The sequence below is a fragment of the Pinus tabuliformis genome, chromosome 9, assembly GCF_031772625.1.
Source record: "Pinus tabuliformis cultivar Carrire ecotype Pingquan chromosome 9, CPIR1, whole genome shotgun sequence".
NCBI lineage: Eukaryota > Viridiplantae > Streptophyta > Pinopsida > Pinales > Pinaceae > Pinus > Pinus tabuliformis.
In genome coordinates, this window is record NC_142307.1 from 1,550,514,645 (window position 1) to 1,550,528,105 (window position 13,461).

Here is a 13,461-nt window from a genome sequence, read left to right on the forward strand (position 1 = left end):
AGTCCCGGGGTGGCTCCCAGGACAAACTCTCTAGTTAACTAGCATGAAGGTGGATCGATTTCCTTGTGAGAAACGCAGCTTGAAATGACTTGCTTTGTGCTTCTGCACTTTTCTGGGTGACAGTTGATCAAGTCGATGGTGGGGTGAGGGCCTGGCTATTAGAGGGGAGTCCGGTCATCAAAACTTCAGCAAAAATGACTAAGTGTGTGAAAGAGTGAAAGATGCATATATGATCCTGCAAACACACACTTACATGACTCAATGATGAGACGACTCAAACCATCCAGACACACATGTTCAACATGACTGACCGACGGTACAAGCAACAAGTGCGACACTCGTGATTAATCATTGGTCAACCGTGATGACGCTTGCGCGATAGTGAATGTGACTCCGTGTGTGAGTGTGACAAATATTTTCATGGCGAACACAACAAGTACACATGAAGCAAAGACTTTGAGCATGAACAAAACATGGTCGCAAGCATGAATTTGAAATCAGCATGTAAAACCTTGGGTAAAATGAACAAGTAGGGTGGATTTGAAGACTCACATGAGCTCATGGAGTGAACCCGAGTGTGTGTAGTCATCAAGTGAAACTCTCAAGGGAGGCCCCAAAATTGGGTGCAGGCCAAAATTTTGGAGGGTGGTTGTAGCCACTACAACACTTGGATACACACTGGTATAACTCCAGCTTCTTTGTTTTGGTTCATTAGTAGCATAGGGCCTTGGTATTTTAGGGAGTATTGAATCGTTGTGCAGGTTACTTCCGATTCCTCTCTTACCTGGTGGACATACATGGTTCATCTTTTTCCAACTCAGTCAAACACAATCAAAAGTTCATCTTAATCACAATGTTTCGAATTCGGGAAGGGCGGTTTAACTTGTGAGTTGAAGATTTTCAGAGTATAAGTTTTCATATTGGGTGTTGCTCCACTGCCAGCAAACCTAGAAGGTACCCCAACGGAGTCACGCAGGAACACACACATTGCTCCACTGCCAGCGGGCATGGTCAATACCCTGGTGGAGTTGCATGCTTCACCTCTCTACGCAGGAAGCCTTTCTCTTCTTTTGCCTTTGTATTTTTTTCAAGAGAACTGTGCATAGGAACTTATTTATTTTTGGAGTGGAATAGGGATCTCAACTTATTGAGAGAAGAAAAGGTTGTTCCTTTAGAGAAGTATGTAAGACCTATGACATAGTTTTTTTCGTTTATATTTTCCCCTTCTCCATTTCTACTAGTTGGATGAGCTTAAACACACAGAGCAGAACACTGAGTACATGCATGGGTCTTCCTAGTGTGGACACAAGCTCATGGTTGGACCAAAAATTCCCTTGCAGACAGTTCGTATTTTTTGTCAAGACTTCATCAGCTAAAGGTTATAACCAAGCACAGAGAATATGGACACAAGACTGGCCAAGTGTTTCAGTGTCACAAGTCTCTTCAAATTTCAGCCACATACTCTATTCAGAAGCTAGAATGTAGTAGTTGGCAACACTTATTTAAGAAAACAAAAATAGTAATATATCAAGCAAACAAAACAAATGTAAACAAAAATAGTAAGTAGAACAAACAAAGTAAAAACAAAGATAGTAAGCAAAGCAAACAAGATGAAAACAATAAGCAACAAGAAAACTATGTATATGGCACGAGGCATGACCCGATCTACTGAAAATAAGGCTTTAGATATTGGCCGTTGACAAGAAGGTTGTCAATCCTCCCATCGAGTGATTGCAAATGATACGTGTGTGGGCCAAGATTCTCGTGGACTGTGTATGGACCAATCCACAAGGACTGGAACTTCGTATGTTTGCCTTTGTCTTCATGGGACTTATCCCATTTCAGAATTAAGTCACCAACACCGACGTTAGATTTCCCTGCAGACTTCTTATTGAACCATCTCTTGATACGGTTCTGGTGAAGTGTGAATTTTCCTTTTGCTTTCATCCTTTCTTCCTGAAGCTTATGGAGAGCATCCATCCTACGCTGAACTAGTTAACAAGGCTTGCCTTGGGATTCTTGGGAAAGTTGAAGTGCAGGCAAGTAGATATTTGGTGGAAGGATGGCTTCTTTTCCATAAAGTAGGAAGTATGGTGAGGTATTCAGAGAAGGCTTAGGTGTTACACGGTCAACCCATTATGCTTTCATCAGGGTGGTATGCCAGTTGCACTGCTCAGAGAAAATGGTCTTCTTGATTATTCAGATGAGGTTTTTTATTTGTGGATTTTGCGAGACCATTTTCTTGAGGGTAATAGTTAGATGAATGCTTTAGCACAATACCATTATGTAATGAAAAATTATAGAGTTTCAAAAACAAAAAGTATGTTTCATTATAAAAAATAAGTGATACTGGAACGTCGAAGCGTGAGATGATGTTCTGCTAGAGGAAGTTGATGACCTCCTGGTCGTTCACTTATTTGAGCAGAACTGATTCTATCCACCATGTGAAGTAATCGGTTATTGTTAAAATGTAGCGATGTTGCTTTGATGAATGTGGGAAAATTTCCCCAATGATGTCTAGTCCACATTGTTGGAAAGGTTTGGACACTACAACAGGGTGTAGTGGGGCTGCTGATCTTCGTGTTTTGTCGGTGCATTGCTAACAGATCGGTAGTTGCAGGCATAGGCATGTGCATCCTTGAATAATGTGGGCCAGTAGAAACCAGCCGACATAACTTTGTGTGCAGTGATTTTTCTGCCAAAGTGACCCCCAACGGGTCTATCATGTAGATCTTGAAGTACCTTCTCTAATTCATGTGCCTCTAGGCACTTGAGAAAAACTTTATTACTGTGCTTTCTGTAAATAACTCCGTGCACCAACTAATATGCTAAGGCTTTAAGGTGAAATTCCCTCCTTTTTCTGATGGAAAAGTGAGAGGGTACAATGTCGTGCTCAAGGTACTGGCACACATCTGTGTACCAAGAGGTTTCGTCTTCAGTGGGCGTTGCTCGCCTTAAATCATACATCTCAATTTCCTGCTCCCAACTGATGAGCTCTTCTTCACTCTCCGAAGCATGTACTACTTTAGCTGCAAGTCTATAGAGCCCATGTCCTTTGATCATGTGAAATGGCTTGATTTCAAGGTCATACTCTTGCAAGCCTATCATCTAGTTTGCATGTCATTCACCCAGTTCTTGTTGTACAAGCAATGTATGGACTGTTGGGTGAGGGGCGAAGACTATGTAGTGGTTCTTCAGCAAGTAGGGCCTGAAGTGTTTCACCGCCTTGCAAACTGCATAAGCTTGCTTTTCAATGGTGGGGTAGTGGAGCTCTGGTCCCTGCATGCTTGCGCTCATGAAGGAAATGGGACGGTCATCATTCGTTTCATCCTTTTGAGTGAGTACTGTAGCTAGTGAATTATCGGAGGCGAAGGTGTATAGTAGGAAATATTTCTTGAAATCTAGGCTGTAGAGTGCAGGCACTTTTGCAATGGCCTGCTTGATCTAGGTGAATGCATACTTTTCCCTCTTGCCCCAGTTGTAGACTGCATCTTTCTTGATCATGCCCTACATGGTTTTAACTATCTGTGCATAATCTGAGATGAACTTCTTGAGGAAGTTTAACTTGCCCAAGAAGGACTGCATGGATTTCTTGTTGGCTGGGTGAGGGATCTGTGTAATATTTTGAACCCAGTCTAGGTCCACCTTGATCCCGCTTTCGGAAAAAATGTGTCCGAGAAGGTTCCCCCTAGACAATGCAAATACACTCTTTTAGGTATTCAAGGAAATCTCGTATCTTTGGAATCGCTCAAAATTTTTCTTCAGATGGTGTATGTGGTCTTCTCATCTTCTTGAGAACACAGTCACATCATCAAGGTATACCACTATGCTCTTTCTGATGAGTCTGTGAAAAGCGATGTCCATGGTGCGCTGAAAGTTTGCGACTACATTTATAAGCCCAAATGACATTTGTTTGTAAGCGAACATACCCCACTTGGTACATAAAGTATTTTTATGTCCGTCAAGTTCTGCTACCAGAACCTAATTGTATCCTGAGAAACCACCAAGAAGAGAAAACATATGTGCCCCAGATACTGTTTGCAGAATGTGGTCCGTAGACAACACGGGGTAGTTGTCTTTTTCTGAGGCGCAGTTTACATTCCGAAAATCAACACAAGCAGATTTCCCCAGACTTCTTGCATACACGAACAAGATTTGACAACCATGTGGAATGAAAAACTTTGTATATGATCTGTGCATCCAATAGCTTAGTAAGCTCTTTCTGTATGAGGGGTTCAAGCAATGGATGTACTTTCCTCAACTTCTGTTGATATGGATTGACCCCTTCTTTGAGCGGGATGATGTGTTATATGATCCACATGTCATAAGTTTTCAGATCATCATATGTCCATGCAAACACATCTCAGTACTCTTTGAACAAGTGGACAAAGGCTTGCTGCTCTTGTTGTGTACAACATGTACCAAGATTGACAAACTTCGAATCTTGTTCTGTTCCCAGGTTTATCAGTTCGTGCCTCATGGTGGAACTGTGGGTCTTGCTGTTCTTCGGCCCCTGAAAACATTCTTGCAGGTCATAAATATTTTCCAATGTTGCCACACCTTTTGTGATAAGGTGGCATTTCTTGTTACCATCTTCTGCTTGCAAAGAGTGCTCGTGCTCGTCATCATTTATTGCTACATCTTTGAAGACGTTAGCGTTGGCCATGAAATGTAGTATTTGCTGATCATCATTAAACACACGTAAAGTAGTTATATTATCCGAGATAGATGGTTTGTACAAAATTTCAATGGTAAATCTATCCCTAATCAGTGACATTATTGAGGCTGCATTTGTCAGAGCATTGGAAACTGCATTATGCGTACGTGGTACAACAATGATGTTAAATGCTTGGAAGTTTGAGATTAGTCTCCATACCTCTTGCTGGTAACTTTTGAGATGAGGTGACAAAAAGTGAATGGTGTTATGTACCTATTGTACCACTATATTTGAATTACCTACCACTTTGAGCTTGGCCATATTGAGGTTGATGGCTTTCTGCAAGCCTAACATGAGTGCTTCATACTCAGCAATGTTGTTCGTGCACTTGAACTCCAAGCGAATTGAAAACATATGCTTCCTATTGTAGGAGTCGATCAAGAAACACCCGACTCTTGAGTTGTCATTTGTCTTTGATCCGTCAAAGTACATGGTCCACAACTCGTTTGTACACGGACCGCTTGATGTGCTAGTACTACTGCTACTACTACTACTATTGGTACAATGTATCGTACAAGTTTCATTACCATCAGCTGGGTAAGGAAGGAATCCCAACTACGTGTCTGGTGGGGTTGGAGCTGGCCGTGCAGGATAACACCCCAATACTTTTTCAAGGAGGTAGTTGCCAAACAAGAGTTCTGCAAAGGCCAACAATTCATTGTCGTCATTAAAGGGAGTGACATTGTGCTTCATGTACCTCTCGGATAACACCCAGATTTGGTTGCATTTTTCCTTGTACGGAGGCCACATGTGAGACCAGTCTGTAGCAAAATATCTATCTAACTTGTTGGACCAGTCTCTGCTGAGTAGTAGACCGTATGCTTCCGGTATGTCCACAATAACTATGTTGATGCATTGGTGGACTTGACTGTCATGAGATAGCCAGATGATCATGACTTGCAGTTCACTAATGGTTGGTACTGATGTTTGGTCAAGTTAGATGATTCATGTGGATGTCTCGCTCCATTGTGCATTGATCTTTTTAGCAATGGAGAGCAGCATGACGTTGGCTGCCGCACCAAAATAAACCAAACATTTATGAACATTGTAGTTAAAAAAATCAAATGAAAGTAGGAATGGAGGGCAACCTGAGTTTGCTTCTTCCATCTGGAGTGTGTTGAGCACAGTGGAAAGTGATTCGGGAGGTGTGCTTGCTCCCTTACTGGTAGAGACTGCGCTGTCCATTATTGTCTATCCCAATGCACGCAGCAGGATGTCTCACTGACTCTGGATTTTTGCTAACTCGAACAAACTAATGTTTGCTCGAATTTTCTTCATGTCATCAATATTGTTGTATTCCAGAGGAGGTAGGCTTACTAAGGTTTCTGGGGTAGAATGGATGTTCGTGTCGTTCGATAGAGTGTTTTGTAATTTGTTGCTCATGGAGGTACTCTTGTCCATCGTTGTCTTCCCGGACTTGTTCTGTTTTTTTTTTCTTTGGGGTGGCTTGTGGATCAACCCTCCTCAACAACAATCTTATATTTTTTTGTGCTTCCCCAAGTGTAAGGGGAGCCCCTTTACTCCTGAGATTGTATCGGTCATTTTTATTTTGGGGCGAATTCTCGGTGTTAGTCTTCAACATTGCTTGCAAGCACTGATATGCATTCACCACATCCCCAGAGCTTGATGGTTCATCAGGTGCAACCTCTTCGTCATCATTAGTGTCTTGTGGCTGCTCTTGCATACTATTTTCTGAATCGAAAGTATGGCTGCATACAAAGTTCACGAATCATTTCTAGTCTAAACAAGAGTTCTCGAGGTGATGTTCTTCATGGAATTAGCATAACTTAGTATCTGCACACTATTCGACTTGGAACATAGAGCTCTGCATGGTTTTTGGAGTGGATTGACTACTGCTTGATGAACTGCATTCCTGCCTTTACCTCAGTGGATGGCTACTTGCAAATGTGTTTTTTTTCCATTTTTTGAGCTCAGACACTTCCGTAGTCAAATTCTTGACAAAGGCGAGTGAGGGTCTCAATATCAGTTGCTTCCTTATCTCTACCCTTGCTCTCCATCACTTGGGACCTCATGCTCGCATCTTTGGATTCCTTTACTTATTCATCATCCTTGATGACTCCAATTGCGCGCAGGTCTTTCTCAACAACAATAGCCTCTTCACAGTTTTCTAGAAGTGTTGGTTTCACTCATGATGAGACGACATCAAATACAAAAACCTCCTAGTCTACCATGATACATGATCATTTCAGATGCAGGTGACTAGGAGAGGAAACAAGGTTGTGAGTCAAGATGGAGGCTCTAGTCACTACAGATGAAAACTATGCAAGAGTCACTGGGTGATGAAGATGGGCAATCTGAATTGATAGTGACTTTCCACAAGGTTTGGCTTCGCTGAAGGACAAAACTACGCAGTTTTTGAGGGGAGCATTCCAGGCTGCAGGAAGGTGGGCATGCAAAATTTGCGTTGTTTCCAGAACGAGCAGGTAGTGGGAACATGTTAGAAAAAATACACAATTCCTAGAGGGAACTGGTAGCAAAAACTGAAATTCCTGGAGGGAACTAACAGTTTGATGCTACATCACTGGCATAAAAAGATGCACAATTCTTGAGGGGAATAGGTAGTCAACTGCTGGTGCTTGGCAGCAAAAACTACGCAATTCCTGGAGGGAACTGGTAGTCTGCTGTCAGGAGTTGCTAGTGGGAAAATTGTGTTGATGCTACGAGGGTGGCCTGCTGATCACCTCTGCGCAGCTTCTGAGCTGAGAAGCAAAGATCTTGCCCATGAAAACTACACAATTTTCTAGGTGAGTAGCTAGTCGACTATTGGGAGGCCTGGCTAGAAAAATTGCGCAATTTTCTAAGGGAGACAAGGACGGGCACTGGGTGTCTGGCCAACCTGTCTGTGAAATTTTCTCAGTTAGCGGAGCAGGTAAGGTCTGTAGCCTTTGCGCAATTTTTGAGGGGAGTGAGTCTCGGGGTGGCCGCTGGGTCAAGCTCTTCAGTTGACCAACATGAAGGTGGATTGATTTGCTTGTAGGCAATGCAGCTTGAAATGACTTGTTTGGTGATTCTACATTGTTCTGGGTGACAGTCGATCGAGTCCATGGCGGGGTGGGGGTCCAGCTGTCAGAGGGGAGTCTAGTCATCAAAACATCAACAAAAATGAATAAGTGTGTGAAAGAGTGAAATATGCATATATGATCCTGCAAACACACACTTACATGACTTGACGACGAGATGACTCAAACCTTCCAGACACGCATGTTCAACATGAATGAATAACGGTACAAGAGACAAGTGTGACACTCGTGATTGATCGTTGGTCGTCCGTGGCAATGCTTACGCGGCAGTGAATGTGACTCCATGTGTGAGTGTGACAAATATTTTAATGGTGAACACAACAAGTACACACGAAGCAAAGACTTTGAGCATGACCAGGACATGGTCGCAAGCATGACTTTGACATAAACATGAAAAAACTTGGGTAAAATGAACAAGCACGGCAGATGTGAAGACTCACACGAGCTCACGAAGTGAACCTGAGTGTTTGTAGTCATCAAGTGAAACTCTTAAGGGAGCTCCGAAATTGGGTGCAGGCCAAAATTTTGGAGGGTGATTGTAGTCACTAGAACATGAAGATAATATTTGTTCCAAAAAGCATTTAAGACTATCATGATCCATCTTTACCTTGAAGTGTCTTCCTTAGGTAAGGTCACCATTTTCTTTAGTGCATGTAGTATTGCCAACATTTCCATCTCATAAATAGGTTTGTGTAAATACTTTCCTTTGATTGGATGAGTTTCAAAAGCAATGGGATCTTCCTTCTTGCATTCAAACAACACCAATTCCATTTCTTGAGTCATCGCATTCCATAATAAACGTTTTTGTAAACTCTGGCATAAATAAGACTGATGCTTCACACATTGCCTCTTTAGGATGTTCAAAGGTCTTCGTTGCGTCTGGAGTCCAAGAAAATGCAACTTTCTTTAGTAATGATGTTAGAGGTGCCACTATTCTCCCATAATTCTTAACAAAATTGCGATAATGCCCTGTCAACCCAAGAAATCCTTGAATATGCTTTACGGTTGTAGGTATTTTTCACCTTAATGGCTTTAATTTTGCTAGGGTCTACCTTAACACCCCATGAGATACAATATGACCCAAATATTCCACCTCTTGTACTCCAAATAAACATTTGGAGTTCTTTTCATATAATTGTTTCTCCTCCAATAGTTTGAGCACCATGTCAACATGTTGAAATTACTAACAAAATTTTCTAAGAAGGGTTTGAAAATGGAATTCATCAAACATTCAAATGGGAAGGTGCATTAGTAAGGCCAGATGACATGACCACAAATTCATAATGACCCTCATGAGTTATGAATGTTGTTTTTAGGATGTCTTCAGACTTCATTCTAATTTGATGATATCTTGAACAAAGATCTAACTTGGTGAAGTAAAATCTCCATGTAATTCATTCAACAATTCATCAATGACGAGAATGGGGAATTTTTCTTTAATAATGAACTTGTTGAGCTCTCTTATGCAACCGACTCACAAATAGATAGATCAACAACTCAAAAATTATCCTCTTTGAGGGGGAAACCTCCTTTACATTACATAAATGAACAATTCTTGGATGATTCAAATGACAAAACCTCCTTTCTATATATAGGAGTTTAAGGGGTCACAATATAATCAGAGCCAACATAAAATAATAATGTAAGGGCACAACAAATAACAATAGTGGGCTTTTATGGGGCACAATAATAATAATATGGGGACAACATGGGCACAACAATAACAATAAGGGGCTACATTGACAATAAAAATGAAGGAATACACTAGTATTATAGGGACCTAACATGCCCCTCTCCTTCAAAAAAGTGTTGTCCTCGATGCTTGAGTAGTTCTGGATGCTTCTGTATAAAATTCTCATCCTCCCACGTGGAGTATTCAGCGGGTAAGTTCTTCCACTTGATGAGATACTCTGAAATTGATCGATTTCATCACTTTGAGTTCTTGTTTCTGTGATTGCTTCAGGTTCCAATATGATTTTTCCTTCCTCATCAAGTCTAGCAATATTGTTTGAATTGAGAGCTTGTCACCTATAACCTTCTTTAAGCATGAAACATGGAAAATTGGGTGCACTCGAAGATGCAAGAAGCTCCAATTTGTATGCCATAGTACCAATATTTTGAAACACTTGGTATAGACCATAATAATTTGGTGATAATTTATTATCCTTCATATCTTGCATGAGGGACATTTGTTTGTATGGTTGTAGCTGTAGAAATACCCAATTGCCTACATCAAAACTTCTTTCACTACGATGTTAATCTGCTTGTTGTTTCATTCTATTCTGCGCCAAAGTGAGGCTATCCTTTAAGAGTTATAGAACTTGTGGTTGATGCTTGATGTGATCTACCATTGCTTGAACCTTAGAATTTTCTCTTAAAGATGATGTGATAGACGATGGATTATATCCATAAAGTGTGATAATGGGGTCATTTTTTCTACAGTATGGAAGGAAGCGTTATACCACCATTCCGCAAGAGGTAACCACCTGATGTAGAAATTTCTACAAATATAGCTCTGATACCATGTAGAAAATCTGATGGTAGGTTAACCCTATAATGCAATATAAATCAAAGCAGAATACTACAACAATTTGCGGAAGCTTAAAGATTGAGCTGAAGAATATAACCAGAAGAAGAAGAATCAATGGCACAATACACATGAAAATACTTTGGGGAAAGCCTCAACTAAAAATCCCCACACTATTGTATTATCATACATGGTGGAAATACATAGGAATTATACAAAGCCTTAGCTCTCACAGCTAGCTAGCTCTCAGTACAATCCTCATAGATGCTCACAGGTAATCTTGGCATCTCTCCAGCCTTCCTCTCTACCCTCCAAGCTCCTATTTCCTTGTGTTGTTTCTTGTGGATGATTTTCCTTCAACCAAGTGGAAAACCTTGCCTCCAAAACTGCACAATCCTCAAGGATAAATCCTTGACTGCATGCATGAGTTTTCTCCATGGGAAAACACATGCAACTAATAGTACACTGTCCTTGAACATTTATCTCAACCGGGTCTTTCTCAAAATAGACATGCATGAGTTTCTGATGAGGAAATCTTCAGTTAACTGGAGTAGCACTAGTTGAATGCATTAATGCATCAACTTACTGTTAACTCACTAATAGTTCCTCAAACAGTTTGGAACTAATTTAACTGGACTTAACTCAGTAAACTGAATTAAATAATTACAACTCAAATATAACTCAATCTTATCTCCTTAATTTAAGGGATAACTCTTGCATGACTTCAGAAAGAATTATAACTTGAATTTATCCAACTACTTAATTTAAAATAAAAAATTAATTATTTCCAAGTAGCCATTAAGACTAAATTCAATTTAATTCACAATTTAATTCAAGGAAAAATTAAATTGGAACATTCTTGTTGCCATATTTCAAGGCTCCCTCTCAACAAGAAAGGGATTCTCTGCCACCCCGATCATGTCTCTGTGAACTCGAATTTACACTTTCATAATGCTTTTGTCAAAATGTCAGCATCTTGCTCCTCTGTCAAAATATACTGCAGCAACATGATCCTCCTCACTACATAGTCTCTGAGATGATGATATCGGATGTCGATGTGCTTAGACCTATCATGAAATATTGGATTCTCAGAGAGTTTGATACAACTCTGATTATCACAATAGATCACAGTTGGATCCATCCTCTGATCAAATAACAAAATAGGATTTTCTGCATCCAGATGACCTCACATGCTGCCTGACTTGCAACCATGTATTCTGCCTCTGCTGAGCTGAGTGCAATCGACCTCTGTTTCCTGTTGTACCAAGAAACTGCCGCTGACCCAAGGTTGAAAATCCCTCCTGATGTGCTCTTCTGATCTGATGGACTCCCTAACCAATATGCATCAATGAAGCCCTATAGCTTCACTCCCTCTGTCCGTCTGTACCATAATCCATACTAAGATGTGCCACTGAGGTATCTCAATACATGCTTTGCCACCCTCCAAAACATCTTGTTAGTATGAACCTTCGCTTGACTTAGTTGGTTCACCACATAGCACAAATATGGTCGTGTGTTCACTAAGTACATCAATGAACCCACAAGCTTCCTGTACATATTAGCCTCTACCACCTCCTTGAAGTAGCAACCTCCTTCCTCCATTTACCAGCTAGAGGAGTCTGCATGGGCTTGCACTTCTCCATGTGGAATCTCCTAAGTATCTTGTTGGCATAGTTTCCATGAGACACAAACAACTCCCATCCTTATACCACACTTCCATGCCAAGGAAGTAATGTATGAGACCCATGTCTTTCATCTCGAATTCTCTTGCAAGGTCCTCCTTTGTAAGACATGGTCAACTGATCATCACCAGTCAATCTAAATCATCAATATAAAGTACGATGATCAACAACTTACCTTTGACCACCATGTGGTACAGTTCACATTCGCTTTACTCTTTGTGAAGCCCAACCCGGTGAAGTAGTTGTCTATCCTAGTGTACATTTCTCTCTTGAATCGGCACACAAGTGACTCATGATCGAAGGTCTCAAAACCTTCTGATTGCTCTATGTACACCTCTTCCTCAATCTGGCCATTGAGGAATGCAGTCTTCACATCCATCTGATGGATCTTCCAACCCATTTGTGTTGATGTGCCAACATAGATCTGATAGATGAGTACCTTGAGACAGGAGAAAAGGTCTCATCATAGTCAATCCCCTCGACCTGTGAAAAGCCACAGGCAACAAATATTGCCTTATGCTTCTCCACACTACTATCAACAACTTGCTTTACCTTGTAAAGCCAACGGGAACTCACAATTGACTTGTTCTTTGGTCTCAGAACCACATCCCAAACACTGTTACGAACTATGGGGTCATACTCCTCCACCATAGCATCAACCCAAATCGACTGCTGCACTGCTTCCTCAATGGAAGATGGCTTGATCTCAACACATTCCCTAGCAAGGGCCATGTATCAGTGTACCATCAAGTGACCTCCTCTGTCTGTGCTGAGAAATATGGTGCTACCACATTCTCTCTTGCATCCTCCAACAATCTGTCAGCTTCTCTTGTGTGCTTCCGTCCATCTCTGGAAGACTCTGCTTGAGTGGATGTCTCCACTCCTGGAACCTCTACATGCGGCTACTCCGATTAGTCTAAGGCTCCTCCTCCTTAGGAACCAACAGTTCCTCCAAAGCCTGTAGTTGAGCTCCCTCTCAAGGGAAACTCGCATGGCCTTCGGCTCATCAAACTTGAGATCTCTGCGAACCACTATCCTTCGACTAGTAGGCAATACACCTGATAGTTGTGAGGTGTATCAATGTACCCCACAAATATCCCCAACTCTGATGTCGGCTCAAGATTCTTCCATGCATCCTTTGTCACAATGAAATATACGATGAGCCAAAGATCCTGAAGTGACCCACATTTGTCTCTTACCGGAGAAAGCTTCCTCTAGTGTCTTCATCCAAGTATACGATGCAGGCTTCTATTCTGCAAATAGGCCATTGTGTTGCATGCCTCAAGCCACAAGTGAAGTGGTAGGCCCTTGTCATTGGCAGAATTGTCTGTGCTACCCCTAAATAGTTCTAATTCTTCCTCTCGGCTACCCCATCTACTGTGGGTTTAGAGGTGCCTCAACTCTCGTTTAATTTCCTTCCACTGCAAAAGTCCTTAAACTCTTGAGAGACATATTCTCCACTGTTTGTCGCTACTCAAGGCCTTGATATTCTTC